The following is a 15,998-nucleotide window of genomic DNA, read 5'->3' on the forward strand; positions in this document are numbered from 1 at the left end:
CATGTTCATTTCTAAGTAGCCCCATCATCTGAACCAGGGGAGTTGGATGAGTTTTGTATACCTTTAAAAATATCTTCCTTATAGGCCACTTACCCCCTTATGAATATTGATGCAAAAATCCAACAAAATAATAGCCAACCAAATTCCGCTGCACATTAAAAGGATTATACATCATGACCAAATAGGATTTATTCCCAGAATGCAAGGACAGTTCAACATGTGTAAATCAACCAATGTAATACACCACATTAACAGAATGAAGCGGCAGGTGGGGGGGGGGGGGGGAGATGACACATGATCATCTCAATTGATGCAAAAAACCATTTGACAAAGTTTAATACCCTTTCGTGATTAAAAAAAAAAAAAAAAAAAAACCACTCAACTAACTAGGAATAGAAGGGAGCTTCCTCAACATGATAAAGGCCATATATGAAAACTCCATAGTGAACATACTGTAGGGGAGGAAGACATTTCCTCTACCTGCTCTGGGTCCTTCTGGCTGGAGAATGAATTAAATTCACATGAGACAGAATAACAGGAGAAAATTGAACAAAGCTTTATACCATGTATACATGGGAGAAGCTCAGGCAAACTGAACAACTGGCCAAAATGGCTGAAGCCACCACTTTAAATATCCTCTTCAGCTAAAGACAAAGGAGGATGTTGGGTGTGGGGGGAGTCAGTTACAAGAGGTTACCAGACAAGTATAGTAAACAAGGGTCAGGTTATTATGCAGATTTAAGTCCTTGCCTTCTGCAGTGATTAAGAGTTTCTAGAGATAAGGTCATCCCCCCTTCCTCCTGGTACAGAGAGGGAGACACCTTTACAGATGGAGATTTCCCTTACAAATGTAAATGTCTCTTAACAAAGGGTAAGTAAATTCTGCTTTTCAGAGTTTCTTTTCTGTATGCAGTTTTTAAAAATAACCAGCCCAAAATAATCCTCATGCCAAAGAGACGTTTCTTGGGGTGACCAATTCCAGTCCCCCACAATACTCAATGGTGAAAGACTGAAAACTTTTCCCCTAAGATCAGGAACAAGACAACGATGCCCATTTTTGCCACTTCTATTCAACACAGTATTGAAAGTCCTAGCCAGAGCAGTTGGGCAAGAAAAAGAAAAAAAAGTCATCCAAATTGGAAAGTAAAATTACCTTTGTCCATAGATGACATAATTTTTTATGTAGAAGACCCTAAAGATTTAACACCAAAAAAACAATATTAGCGCTAACAAACACTTTATCCCACAAAGTCACAGGATACAAAATCAACACAAAAATCAGTTGCATTTCTATACACTAATGATGAATCTGAAAAGGAAATTAAGGAAACAATTCCATTTACAATAGCTTGGAAAAAAATAGGAATTAACCTTAAAGGCAAAAGACTTGTATAGGGAAATTGCAAAACGCTGCTGAAGGAAATTAAAGACAAATATTTCCATGATTTCCACAATCTGTAAATGGACTGGAAGATGATGTTGTTAAGATGACAATACTACTTAAAACATTCTACAGATTCAATGCAATGCCTATCAAACTCCCGGCAGCATTCTTTGCAGAAATAGAAAAACCCCTCTTAAAACTCATATGGAATCTCAAGGGACCCTGAATAGCCAATATTGTTCCTTCTCCCTTGTCAGTGGAATCTCTCCCACTTAGGCTGAAGGGTGTGCCCAGGCCTGAGGGTTTCCCAGGACTTGGGATTTTCAGTGCTAAAACCAGGACAGTCCCAGGCAAACTAGGCTGGTTGGGCATCCTACTCCTACTGTGGTTGAACGCCTTAAGAATGATTTTTTAATTTCACAAGTAAAATTATGAGACATTCCCTTCATACAAATGAAACACCCAAACCACTAAAAGGAATCAGGGCTCCATGGAGAAATGGGTGATTCCAGGTCTGGGATACAGAGTATTAGATGATCCGGGAGCAACTGGTGCTAGAAAGTAAGGAAGTGCTAAAAAAAAATTATGACCTGTTGAAAGGACACGGAGGCAGCCTGGAGGAGCTCCCACTGGCTAAACGTGCCGCCGTTTGAGCATCTAAGTAAACAGTGATGGACTGGAACTCAGTAAAATAAGGATCCACGGATCCGCACCCTACCGAACGCACCGTCCTCCCCAGGATATGCAGCTAGTCCGTGGAGAAGGGATGATGGAAATAGAGAAAAACAGTACGGTAATCATTCATTTAGGCAAGAAACACCAACGAAAACCAGCGGGTGAAAATCTGAGTAACGGCAGGGTATTTGCCTCGTCTCAAGGCGTCTTCTCCCAGGATGACAATCGCAAAGGGACCCCGCGCCCCTGCGGGCGCCGTGCTGCGGGGTTCGGCGCGGGGGCACGAAGCGGGTCCTGAGTCGCTCCCCACTGGCGGCCGTGCCCCGGCGGGCCAGCTTCTGCCCGATCCCCGGGACGCGGTGCGCCGCGCTTGACCATCGCCCCCGTTCCCACATCCCGCGCCGGCCCACCTCACCCCTCCGAACCGAACCGTGGCTGCCCGCCCCGCCCTCGGTCCCCGACGCTCGGGCGCTCCACGCGGGGCTGCGCGGACCCGAGGGGGCTTCCCGGCCGCCCCCACCTCGCGGGCCCGGGCGTGGGCCTCAACGTTTTTAGTAAATATCAATATGTGTAAGAAAAAGTATGCTGCAAACTGTTGTTAGTATCAGAGGTGAGAGCGTTATTTTCTGCATTGGGTGTGTCTATTGTGATTAGATTTTTTGAAATACTATGTGCTTATTTTCGTGAATGCGAGGAGTCAAAAGGAATTTCCTAAAATCTTCCATAGAGGGGGGAAAAAAAGATCACACAGAGGAATAGGAAACGACACTGCGTAAGACTCACAAATCACGAGAAAACACTGGTCTCTCTGCAAGGAATACAACCGGAGAACTATTAGTATCCATAGAACTCAGATATTGATAAGAAAAAGAACCAAGGCATTTAGAGAAGAGGAGACTCAAATAGCCAAAGATACATGGAAAGATAAAACATTCCCACTAGTAACTGGGAAACCCCAATTAAACTGCGGTGACGAACCATTCCACACGCAACAGACGTGTCCTTCCCGCCAATACTGACCTTGTCAGACTTGTCAAATGTTGGTGGTATTTATTAAGGATAAAGGTGCACGTAACCTTGGACCCAGCAGTTCCATTCGTGGATGAGGTACCGAGAGAAAACCTCCCGTGTCTGTATCCAGAGGTTTGTAGAATGTTACAGCCTTGTTTGTAGTGAAAAACTGAAAATAACCTGGAAGCTCATTGACAGGAAAACAACTCCATTACTGTCTTAGACTAGGTTTCCCCCAAAGCAGATCCCCAGACTAAAATTTAAGTGAAAGCAGTTTATTTGGCAGGTGATGTGTAATAGGCAGAAACCAGTAATTGGTGTGTGGAAAAGTTGAAACAGGGAAGGTAAGAAAGTCAGTTCATTGGGTAGGGTAACAAGCTCAATATTGCTGAGATATCTAGGAAGCAGAGGAGAAGAAAGCTGGAGTATTTATCCCTCACTCTGGTTGGGGGATGTTCCCTGTATGTGGGCTGAACACAATCCAGCGCTGGGTAGAGGGTCCCAGGTGTTTGCAGAAAGAAGCTGTTGGCACGCACAGGAACAGTGACTGCTAAATACTTAAAGCAATTCCATATGTTTATGATTATGCATGTGAGGTCTTCATACTTTTTTATGTAGTAAAAAGTATAAAGCCACGCATGGTTTGTTTGAAATATTTTACAATTTAAAAATATACAAAATCAGGAAGACCAATTAGAAGTTCAGGTGAGGAATGATGGTAATTTAGACCAGAGGGTTGGGCATAGTGAAAAAATTGTGAATTCAGGATATATTTTAAAGTTGGAGGTAACAAGATTTTCTGATCGAGTTTGATTTTGGTTTACGACCCACTGAATTTGAGATTCCTTGAAGGAAGGAAAGAAAGGGAGTAAAAGAAAAACAAACTGAAAACAACAGAACCATGCCTTCAAAATTCTGAGACATTATTTTCAAATAATTATACTCGGCCAAATAATCAGGGGTGAGGGTTAAATAAAGACATTTTTAGACAAACAAAGACTCAGTGTTATCTCCATGTATCCTCTCCTGTAAAGCTATTGGAGGAAATGCCCCAGCAAAATGAAGAAGCAAATAAACCAAGAAAGGAATGTATAGCATCCAGGAAATAGGATCCAACACAGGTAATATTCCAGCTATGTAGCTGGCTTACAAAGCAAACAAAAATATAAATAGTTTGTTGACAGATCTGGAGCATTTGGAAAGAGGTAAGTTCATTGTAGCTAGAGAAAATGTAAGGAAAAAAAAAGGACAGTGGGTTAGGTAATCATTAATTCCAGGAAAAAGAAAAAAAAGTTGTACAAGAAAGGAAGTAGAAGCATAATGTGCTGTTTTTCTCAACAATGAGTTATAGGTACATAAAGTCATAAAGATGTGATGACTGCTTAACCCTTGCTGTGGTCTGACTGTTTGTGTGCCCCACCCCCAAATTCACATGTTGAAATCCTAACCCCCAAAGTAATGGCAATTGGAGGTGGCCATTGGTAGGTGATTAGGTCATGAGGACGGAGCCCTCATGGAGAGGATTTAGTGTCTCTACGAGAGGCCCTAGGGAGCTCCCTTGCCCCTTCCTCATTCAAGGTTACTGTGAGAAGACAGCCATCAGCGAGGAAGCACCTTGTCTTTGTGAGGGACAGTTTGGCTGGCCAGCTGCTGAAAGAGTTCTGAAAAATAATTACCTTTGAAAGATTGAACCCTGTGATCAAGGATGTTCTGACTGGGAGAAAAAAAAAGAAATCCATGATTAATTGAGTACCAGGCATAGAATTAGAGACTCCATAATGAAAAGACATTGCTCACAAAGGGGATAGAGCCTCTAGCCAAACACAGCAGAAAGACCCCTTCAATCCACATGAAGCTGTGCTAGTCTTGTGACTAAGGGGAAGCTGCATGAGTGACCATTTCTAATTATCTGCTTCTGCCCTTTCTGTCCCTCAGGAGACCTTAGGTGGACCAGGAAGGTTTTCTGGCAGTGCACTGACGTTTCTGTTAAGCTTCTGTATTCTTGGAACAAAAAAGAAAGAGAATAAATTATATTGTTGTGTGGTATTTCAAATAACTTTGCAGTCCATAATCAAAGTAAATGTGAAATTTATTAATTGGAAGGCAAATTTCAGTTGGTCTCTAGTTCTTTGCCCCAGGGCCACAGGACGCACGAGACAAACCCCGAAGGAACAGTTAGTCTGCAAGAAGACTTGATGATGATGAACTCAGGAAAAGGGAGGGGAGAAGAGATTTTCCACCGCGCCTACCAACCACTATCTTTTGGGAAAGGGATGCTGCATGAGATGCCCCCTTTTTCAGCCCCTGTTGTAGCCCCTTCAAAGGACCAAAGTTTGCCTGCGGGTTGGTTTCTACTGCCAGTCTCCTTCCACAGGTGAATTAGCAAAACTTAAACTCAGGATTTTCCCCCCAGCGTTTTATTATGAACTATTGCAGGCACACAGAAAAGTTAAAAGAATTCAACGTTAAACACCCATTTACCCATTAACTAGATTGTGTCACTGTTAACACTTGGCTGTCTCTGCTTTATCACATGTTTAGCCATCCATCCATCTAGCCATCTTACATTTGGATGCATTTCCAAGTACGTTGTAGGTATCAGTATGCTTCCCTAGATTCCTCAGCTTGCATGTCATTAACTATGGTTCAATAGTTTACTTTTTTTGGTAGAATTTACAAATTGTAAGTGAAATGCAAATCCTAAGTGTAGCATTCTACAGGTTTTGACAAAAGCAGGTGCCCATGCGACCCAAACCTCTATCTGTCACCTCAGAGAACTCCCTTATCCCCTTTCCCAGTCAATCTTGCATCCCTAAAGGCAGTTGCTATTCCGGGTTTTTTCCTCAGTATAGATTATTTTTGCCTGTTCCTGAACTTATATGAATGGAATCATGCAGGATGTACTCTTTTGGACTGGCTTATTTCACTCAGCATAATTTATTTGAAATTCACCCATATTGTTACATGTATCAGCAGCTTTTCCTTGTCATAACTGATTAGTATTCCGTTGTACGGCTGTACCACAGTTTCCTTATCCAGTCCCTCTTTGATGGATATGTGGGCTCTTGCAAAGTGGGATTTGAGCCCAGTGTGGAAGGATCTAGAGAGGTGGTGGCTGAGGGTCAAGAGGAAGACAGATATACTCTCCAGGCAGAGGAAAAGCCACGAAGAAACTTCATTCCCTAATTACAAGACCCAGGACAAGACCTTGCCAAGGCAGGGTAGGTGTTATCAAGCCCCATCTCCATCAGGTGCCACCTTTGTGGCATCTCTCAGTCTGCTCTCTTTTTCATAACCACATCTGGCTCAGGTCTTTATTTATTTTCTCTCGCTTGAAACTGGTGGTGTTTCAGTCTCTGATCTCCCTCCCCAACTTTCTACCATAAACATGACCCCCAAGACAAACTTTTCCCACTGCACTCTGATTATGTTACTGTCTCACCTCAGTGCTCACCCAGCTAAGGCCAAACTCCACCTGGGCATTTAAGGTCCTCTACAGACGGCATTGATGAACCTCTCCAGACTCAGTATCTACCACTTCCACTCCTGCGTGTTGTATACACAAGCCACCCTCCGCTCCTCACAGATCCCCAAATAGACCCAAGCTTGCCACACGCACGCCCTTCCTTATGCCATTCTCTCTGCCTATAAGTCCTCCTCCCTGTATCCTCCAGTCTGGACCCTACCTGTTCCTCAGAGCCGTGCACACACCCAAAATGTTACCTGTTTCACGAAGCCTTCCTTCTCTCCTTCCTCCAATCACCCGGCACCACCCGTCTCTACTAGAGCCCTTAAATGTGGTTGGCCTCCCAGCTGTTTTCTCACCTCCTGTCCTTTATCACTTAGGGATGTCTTTAGCTGCAAGTATCAGAAAATCCTACTGACAATGGCTTGAACAAATTGGGATTTGCTGACTCTGTGAGTCTCTCGGTTTTTCAAACTTCGAGGTTGCAAGATGACTACTACTGAGTCAGAAACCAAGTCCATGTTCACAGCAGGAGGAAGAGAGAAAGAGAGGAGTGTCAGGCACAGGTTTCCCTTTTATTGGGAAAGCAAAACTTGTCCCGAATCCTCCTAGCACTCGAGTTTAACTCTAATTAATGCACATCAGAATTGAGGATCACTGGCTTACAACTAATCTTGATCTGTCATCTGGGGCTGGCATATGCCTCCCTTCCCTCCACCCCAACATCAGAGGTCTCTTGGCAAGGGAGAAAGGAGGATGCATATGGGAATGCAATTAACAGTTTTTGCTACATCAACTCTGCCAGACTGCCAGCTGTTTCAAGGTAGGAACTATATCTTACTCACCTTTATCTCCCCTCAAGATCTCTAGCATCTCAAAACTGTTGATGATAGATAGATAGATAGATAGATAGATAGATAAATAGATAGATAGATAGGCAGGCAGAGCATAGTGCCCCAGTTGCCAATGCCTGGGAGGACTCCAACTACATGGACGATAGCAAAGATCGTCACAATGAATAGAAATACAAACACTCTACCCACTGCATCTTGGTATCAGAGTCCCCAAGGAAAACACAACACAGTCAAGCCCTGGATGGGACACTTCTACTCACATAGAGAAGAGACAGAGCAAGAGCAGCTCCAATAGGGTGCGTGGTCCCACATGGCTAGCCGATGCAGGGCAATTGGCCTACATGCACCCCTCTTATGCTGCAGTAGAAGGACCCCGACCCCTCCCCGGTGGAGCTGAAATACTGAAGGTAGGGGGCGCGCCTGAGGTCATTGATGCCCATGCTGAAGCAGAACAAAAGAGCACACCATGAGCTTGAAACAAGAAAAGATATTCCCACACTAGGTGATAAGCCCAGCCCAGGCTGTGTGGGCTCTTTACCTCTTGGTAAGGAAGTGTTCCAGGCCCAAGGCTCATTCTTGTGTGCCCAAAAGGGGGTTAAAATATGTGCCATACAGCTGTTTGGGTTGAAAAGCACATTTGAGACTGCCCTTCCCAACACCGAGATGATTGATTGATAGATAGACAGATAGCTAGATAGTAGATAGATAAACAAAATGAGTGAAATAGAATTTTGCACATCATCCGTGGAACCTCATAACCTGTATAATATTCTTTAGGAAAACAAGCTTCACGTTTAATATCCGATTTACAAATGAACTATTTAAAAAAAAATCATTAGCTGGAGACGATCAATATTTCGGTCCTTTAATGAAGTTTTCTTTAGTTGATTTCATTCAATGAGAACTGAATAGAAAACCATGCTAACTTATCTCTCACTCACTGCGTCTCTGGTGGCTCCATGTCCTAAGTGAAAATCCAGGTAGGCGAAGGACCTAGAAGGAAAAACCAGCTTCCCATGGTCCCCAGCCCCCTGCATCCACTCTCCTCCTGGGTTACCAGTGACTCCACTCTCTACAGCTGATAAGAAATCTTCAGACCATGTGACATGTGTAAGCTCATAACATACCAACACCATGCTTGTGGGGCGGCGGTGGGGGAATCCTGGAATCTAGAACTGAAGTGTCATGTTTAATTTCTACCATACATTCAATCTCATTGTAATAAATTCTGTGTGGCATCCACACTGGGGGTTGATTTGGCATTTTGTTATATTAGCCACATTGCTATAAATTACATTTCCAATATACAGATTAAAACAAACTTGATGTGCGCTTTCCCAGCAGTACAATGAAAGTGGAATGCAGTGCTGTTCGCCCACTGTGCTGAGTAGAGATCCACTAGCTGCCTTGGCAGATAAACCCCAAATCTCAATGACTGAACACAATGGAAGTTCATTTCTTGCGCGAATGAAGTCCAACACAGGTGTTTCTGATCAGCAGGCAGCTCTCCAGGTGGTGATTCAGGGATCCAGGCTTGTGGCTTCTATCTTCAACCAGGAATTTCCAAGGTTGTTGTCAAAAAGGAAAGGACATGGAAGAGCACATGTGGGAGATCTGGGGGGTAGGGCCGGCTGGGAAGAGGACACACCACTTTCCCCCGCATTGCACCAGCCAAAACTTTGTCACATAACCACACCCAACTGCACAGAGGCTGGGAAACACAGTCTGGCTACAGACCAGGAGCAAGAGGAGAGAGGTTTGGTGAACGAGGCTCTGCCACACCCGCAAAGGGAAAGAGACAGATGCCTGGCTTACAACTTGGCTTCTGCTTCCCCCCGTTTTTCTGTTGTTTCGAATCTTTATTCTGGGATTAAGAGATTTGGGTGGATGAACTGGAAATGCATCCTGCTTCTAGTGAGGGTCCCTGAGATGTTTAAATCAGAAGACTAAAAGGAGTTAATGCTAGCTGTTCTTGGATGGTTGTGAGAAATATAAGCAGAGTTCAGGTCTTCTTGGAAAAGAACTCCATATTTTAGGAAAGTGACTCATTCATGGACAGAGACTAGATGTTGGATTTTCTCTTGTAAAGAATGGAAGGAGTAATAACTTTCTTTGCACGTGGAAATAATTTTATCATATAGAGCTTTTTTTTTTTAACACTACACATTGGGCTTGGGTGTTAGTTCTATATTACCTGTATTCTCATTGCCCAAGTCTTTATATTTGGTAAAAAGTCCCCGTCTGTCGGGGCATATATATTCTTGTTTGGCTTTTCCATCTGGACTAGGAAGCCTGCCCTTCCCCAATAGCCCATTAGTAGCGTATACTTTCCCACATTCTGTCACCAAAACTTACTCCTGGAAGGTCTTTGGTCCAGATTGCGAGTGGGAAGGAGGTCTGAACCCAGTGGGCCCTCAGTCGGTAATTGCTCCTCGCTGGTCCTCTCCCGACCCAGAGCTCTCCTGCCGACCTCCCCAGGCAGCCTGACAACCTCAACATCTTTCTCCCACCTCTACAGCACTTGTGGCCCTTGGGATGAGACTAAGAATGTTGTCAGTCCACTTAGTACAAACTCACAGCGGGGCAGAAAGCAGGCTCAAGTAGACCGAACAGGTCTGAGTTTCCATCTTAAAAACTTTAGCTATTAGTCAGGGACATAAATGTGATCATATCAGTCAGCGTTTTCCACAGACACAGAACCAATAAGATATATATGTATTAAGAGACTTATTTTAAGGAATTGACTTATGCGATTATGAAGGCTAGCAAGTCTGAAATCTATAGAGCAGGTCAACAGGCTAGAAATTCAACCAGGAGTTGATGTTGAAATCTTGAGATAGAATTTCTTCTCCAGAAAACCTGTTCGCTGCTCTTAAGGCCTTCAACTGATTAGCTTAGGCCCACCCACGTTGTTGAAGGTCATCTCCTTTACTTAAGGTCAATTGATTCTGAGTGTTAACTGCAACTGCAAAATACCTTCATAGCAACACCCAGATTCATGTTTAATTATATCACCAAGTACTATAGCCTGGCCAAGTTAACAGAAAACTATGCAGTACTCAGAGTAAGAAAAAATGTGATTATGCTACATGCCGTTTTGGAGTTAATTTCCTTTTCACATTAGAAAGCTTTTTGGGAAAAAACACAACACTCTCTTAAGCACTAATGTCACATTTGTTGGTCTATTGGGATAGTTTTTCTTAAAGGGTTTGTAGTTCGGTCTAAACAGAATGTCAACCACACTGGAGGTTTTTGAATTACGATTGGATCTGAATTGTCACCTCCTTCTCCATAGTTCAGTGATTTTTCAAGCTTAGATTAAAAATGAAAAGGGAAGTCCAACTTTTAAGATTGACTCCCCTATGCCCCTGAAAATCCAGCTCCAACAGGGTGCCTCATTTGTACATTTTCTCCGTGACTCCAGGTATTTGCAGCTTCAAAAAGCATTCCTTTGGAAAAGCAAATCTGGAAACACTCAAAGGGCTGGCCTTCGGCTCTGCAAACTTTTCACAATAATGTACACTGAACGCAGTTTGTCAAAATCTGTTTCTTTTCATAGCCTGTGGCTTGAGAGTGATTTCTGGGAAATGTTGATTATAAGATAAGCTCTATTCATTCGGTTTCAAGCAGAGGCATCTTTTCAGAGAAACGAGGGGGTGAGCGAACCCCTCTGGGCCGCCACTGTCGCCGCCCGCCGGGGTCGGGAACCTGCTCGTCACCGCCCGCAAAGCAGCGCCGAGCGCCCTCGGGGGGCGGTGGAGCCGGTGGCCCGCACGGCGGCTGCAGGGGCGCCCTGGGGGGCTGCAGCGTTCTGTATTCTAACTTTTCAACGCAAATTCTACAGCTGGAGAAGAGGGCAGGAAAACAGTCAGGCTTCAACACGAGCCAGCCCTCAGATACGTCCTTGACTCGCTCTAAGTGGAACCGGGTAATTGTCTCGCTGGAGACCAGCAGAAACGGCTCGTGGGACAGAACGGTTTGTCCCTGGAACATATTCATTCCAGGGCTTGTGTGTGAAAAGGCCACACGTGGATAGAAACCGTGTTCTTGGCATTCCTTGCGCTCTGCAGCCTTGAGCCTCGCAGGGCCGGAGCCCACGTGCCCGGGCGCTCCGGGGCGCAGGCGGAGGCTGTGGGGGGCGGCCGCCCTCCCCAGGGTGTGGGTGGGAGGCGAGCCGAGCAGGCGGGCGCCTGGCGCACAGCAGCCCTCCGTTCGCTCGGAGCCTATTTTCTGTTTCTTGGGACCCTCCTACTGGTCCAGCTTAAATTGAGAGGGGATTTGGTTCGCCTCGCTGGCTGTTTCTTCCCACTCATATTCACGATTACAGCTTTGTTCATTGTCATTAAAATACATTTACTATGGACCGTTTTTGCATGGCCCTCTGCTAAAATCTGCGCAAAGACGATGTCGCTAGCCCTGAAATAATGCAAAGAGCCCGGGGCGCAGAGAGAGAAGGCTGGGTTTCAATCCTGGGTCCACCTGGAAATGTTCATTAAAATCCTCACTTGCGAGGAACGAGCCCTCACTACAGTCGCCCCCTGTGATTGGGTGTGACAGGGTGTTGACCTGAAGACGCCCACACAACTGAAAGGGGAATGCGAAGGCCATCGGAATGTGAAGGGCGCATGGCTGGCTGTCACGTGCGTCTCTTTCCTGCTGGGTCTCACGTCCTCTGTGTGCCCCGTTGTCACTCCAGCCTACCTCCCCCAAAGGCTTTTGGTTAGGATCCCACCACTAAGTCATTTTCTCTTTCTTAATTCAGATTCTCGAGTGATAATACGATTGTGCCAGCTCGTCTTTTAAAGTCAGGCTTTGTAACAGCCCAGTAAGGACTGGCTGTTTGTGGGACAAGGGCCTTCCCCTGGTCCATCAACTCTCTGGTCCAGAGAAGCCTTGAGCAGCCTACTTCCCTCTCTACAGTGGCGTTCGCAGGCTCGGCATGTCCAGAACACTCGGCCAGGCCCCTTAACCTCCCCCAGACCCGGTGTCTTTAACTATATTACGATGGTAGCACCCCACCCCCGCCCACAGAGCTATCACTCATGCACTCAAGAAGCATTTATGAGCCTCTGTTCCCAGGCACTGTGCTCAGCAATGGGGATACAGGGGTGAACAAAACTGATGCATATCCGCCCTTGGAGTTGACAGTCCAGATCGAACAAGATCTTATCTATGAAAACTCAGACCCACCCTCCCACCTGCAGCCCCACTGCAGACCCAACGTTAAGCTTCCATCTTTCTTTCTTTCTCTCTTTCTTTCTTTGTGAGGAAGATTGGCCCAGCCAAGCTTCCTCTATTTTATGTGGGAGGCTGCCGCAGTGTGGCTTGACAAGTGGTGCCAGGTCTGTGCCTGGGATCCAAACCTTCGAACCCCAGGCCTCCCAGGTGGAGTGGACAAACCCAACCACTACACCACTAGGCCTACCCACATTCATTCTTTCATTCATCAAGGATTTCTTGAACACCTACTGTGAGTCATATAGGCACTAGGTAAATGCAAAAAAAAAACTAGATGCAAAGATAAATAATACATGGTTTCTGATCTCAAGGAGCTCATGGTCTATTTGAGAAACAGACACACAAGCAAATAGTGATGAGGCAAAAGCACGAGTTAGCAGGTAGAGAATGAGATATGAAAAGGGAAACTTCAGCTTGGCTGAGGAAGTCAAAGGAAGCTTCCCAGAGGAGGTGACACCTGATTTGAGATTTAAAGGATGAGGAGGAGTCTGTCAGGTGTTCAAGCAGCAGAGGAGGTGGGGGGAAAGGGGAGTGAGAAAGGGCTATGGACATTCCAAGCAAAGAAAATAACATGCAAAGCATAGAAGTTGTAGAGATTATGGAGACTTCCAAGAAATAGAAATGCTCGAGGATTGCTGGAACATGAAGTTTAAGAAGTGTGGCAAAAAATGAAGCTAGAAAAGTGGTAGAGGCCAAATTGAACCTTGAATGCCTTGCTAAGTATTTTAAATTTTATCCCATGCCCTATGGGGAGTCATGAAAGAATTTAGAGTAGTGGATTAATCTCAGTAATTAATCTGATTTATCTCAGGTTTACTTTTACAATGAGCATCCTGGGGGACAGAGCAAGGCCAGATTGGAGAGGGGCAGGAACAGAGGCAGAGAGGCGGCAAAGAGACAGCTCTAAGAGTCTCAAGGAGAGATTATGGGGACTTGAACTGATGAGACAACAGTGGGTGGGAGAGGAGGTGAGCTTCTCCAGAGAGTTCTGGAAGGTAGAATTCACAGACTTTGGTGATTGTTTTGGAAGTGGGGGAGAGAAAGGATGAGAAGATGACTCTCAGGTTACTGGCCTGAGAGACGAGCGGGGAGAGAGGTGCTGAACCCCAGAGAGGCCGGTCAGGAAGGAAGCAGGCAGGGGGCCAACTGCCGTGTGGACAGGTGGGGTTGAAAGTGCCTCTGGAACGTGCAGAGATGTTGAGTGACTCTGCAACCGGGTTTACAGGCCTGCTGCTCAACACAGGAGGCTGGGATGCAGGTCTGGATGTGGAGGCGTCAAACCGTGGGAGCGTTTGAGACTGTGGGTCAACAGAAGGTGCAGCGTGGGGGTAGAAGCCCCGTGGGGGGCCACGGGCGGACACCTGCTGCAGGAGCGGGGACAGTGAAGGGAGACTCGCTGCCACGGGAAGAAAAGCCCGCCTTCCGTAAGACCAGCTGCTCACTCCCACCCTGCCACTTAGGAGTATGCTCTGGACAGAGACGGAAGAAATCGTTATTCCCTGACAAAGACCAGTGTGTGTGCGTGTGTGTGTGTGTGTGTGTGTGGCCATAGGGGGAGATGCTCTCTCACAGCTCAGTAAGGGGCTGTCTTTTTTGTGCTCCATGAGGCTCTGGCCCAGTCCAGAACTCTCACTGCCCTGCCTGGTAATACACTTGGCTATCCCCGTTGTGGACACAAGAAACTGCACTGGGAAACATTTGTTCTAGAGAAAGATTTAAGATGAGGAAGTCGTGTACCTCTATGTTAGCTGAAACTAAGGAGATTAATGAAGCAGAGATTGAAGATAGACAGAAGCAAGAGAGGGCAAGGGATGAAGATGGAGAATGCCCCTGATGGCTCCAGAGCAGAGGTGAAGGGGTGGTCTTGGAGAGGAGGCAAGAAGGAGAAAGGAGTCAGGAGGGTGGCCCAGCTCACTGGGTGGGGGAGGGGAAAGGCAGTCCCATGCGGAAGGGGAGATGGTTCACAGAGGAGCTTAAATCGCTGTGAGTACAGGGAGACGGAGCAAGGCTTTCTGAGGAGAGGGAGTGCGTGCTCATGCAATGTGGGTTCCAGAATGGGCAGCACTGAGAGATAGCCCAGACCATAGATCTATAAAGAACAAGCTGATCCATGTTTACAGGAAAGTGTATATAGTTTTTGTCAAAGTTTATCTGGGGATGAAAGTGGGCATTTCATATATTCCAGTTTTTCAGCAGAAAGGGATCCAGGGAAAGTCATCATTTCTCCTTTGATAAATCCAGAATAATTTATAGAGAATACTAAGAGAAAACACAGGGATTTGACGTTTGGGCAAGCAAGTACATTTTTTAAAAAGTTTCTTTAGAATAGACATGAAAAGAATAGAGATGAAAAAGAGCAAAAAGCTGATAGAAAATTGGGCAAAAGATATCAACAGAAAGGTGACAGAAAAGATAAAAATGGCCTTTAAACATATAAAAAGCTGTTCAATATCTCTAATACATAAGAGAAATACCAATTAAAACTGCACCGTAAAACTGAAAAGCTTGACAGCATACTCTGGTACAACCCCTATGGAGGAAAATTTGGCAAGATGAAGTACACTATGAAGAACTATGAAGTACCTATGTAGTCTTTTTGCCAAAAATTTAATGTGAATTGAATCAAGTCTCTAGACCCAAATTCCAGTCTGTTGGAAATACAGGGGATAAAGGAACAAGTCAAATTGCACCATCATAAAACCAGAATATTGGACATTTTTAAAGAAACTAGACTGGACTCTAAAAAATGTCAATGCCATAAACTAGAAATGACCCAAATGCCCATCAGCAGTGGCCGTGATAAATAAGTTTTGGTACAGTCACACAATAAATGCTATACAGCAAGAACGAATGGACTTCAACTACACACAGCAGAACAGATAAATTTCACAAATGATATTAGTAAGAGAAACAGAAGAGAGAATTCACATTCTCCAGTTCAATTCACATAAAGTTCATAAGCAGGCAAACTATCCTGGTGTAAGTCAGGGTCATGGTCACCCTTGGGGGATAGTGAGGAGAAGAGAGCAGGGGCTGTTCAAATTGGGAAAATTCAGAATTACAAACTTAGGATTTGTGCATATTTCTTTTCTTTCTTTAAAAACTTTTCTTTATTGTGCTGTAACGCACACAGTGAAGTGCATAAAGTGTAATAATCAATGTATACAGTTTGATGGATTTTCATATTTATATGCACCTTGTAACCAAAACCCAGAGCAAGATATAAAACATTTCCAGCACCCCAGAAAGTTCCATGATACCTCTTCCCAGTTTCTAACACCCCCCCAACCCCACCGCACATATAACCACTATTCTGACTTGTATTACATGTGATTAGGTTTTCCTGTGCTGAACTTTATCCAACTTCTGT

The 15,998-nt window shown here is 45.0% G+C and overlaps 1 long non-coding RNA gene across 1 annotated transcript; it reads left to right on the forward strand.

The window, feature by feature from the left end:
• Positions 1-4,071: 4,071 nt before the first annotated feature.
• LOC138917513 (uncharacterized) lies at positions 4,072-5,126 on the forward strand. The gene is made up of 2 exons (XR_011425703.1): positions 4,072-4,191; positions 5,006-5,126. It is a non-coding gene; the product is annotated as an uncharacterized lncRNA (long non-coding RNA).
• The last annotated feature ends 10,872 nt before the right edge of the window (positions 5,127-15,998 follow it).

The sequence above is a fragment of the Equus caballus genome, chromosome 14 (genome assembly GCF_041296265.1).
Source record: "Equus caballus isolate H_3958 breed thoroughbred chromosome 14, TB-T2T, whole genome shotgun sequence".
NCBI classification, from domain to species: Eukaryota; Metazoa; Chordata; class Mammalia; order Perissodactyla; family Equidae; genus Equus; species Equus caballus.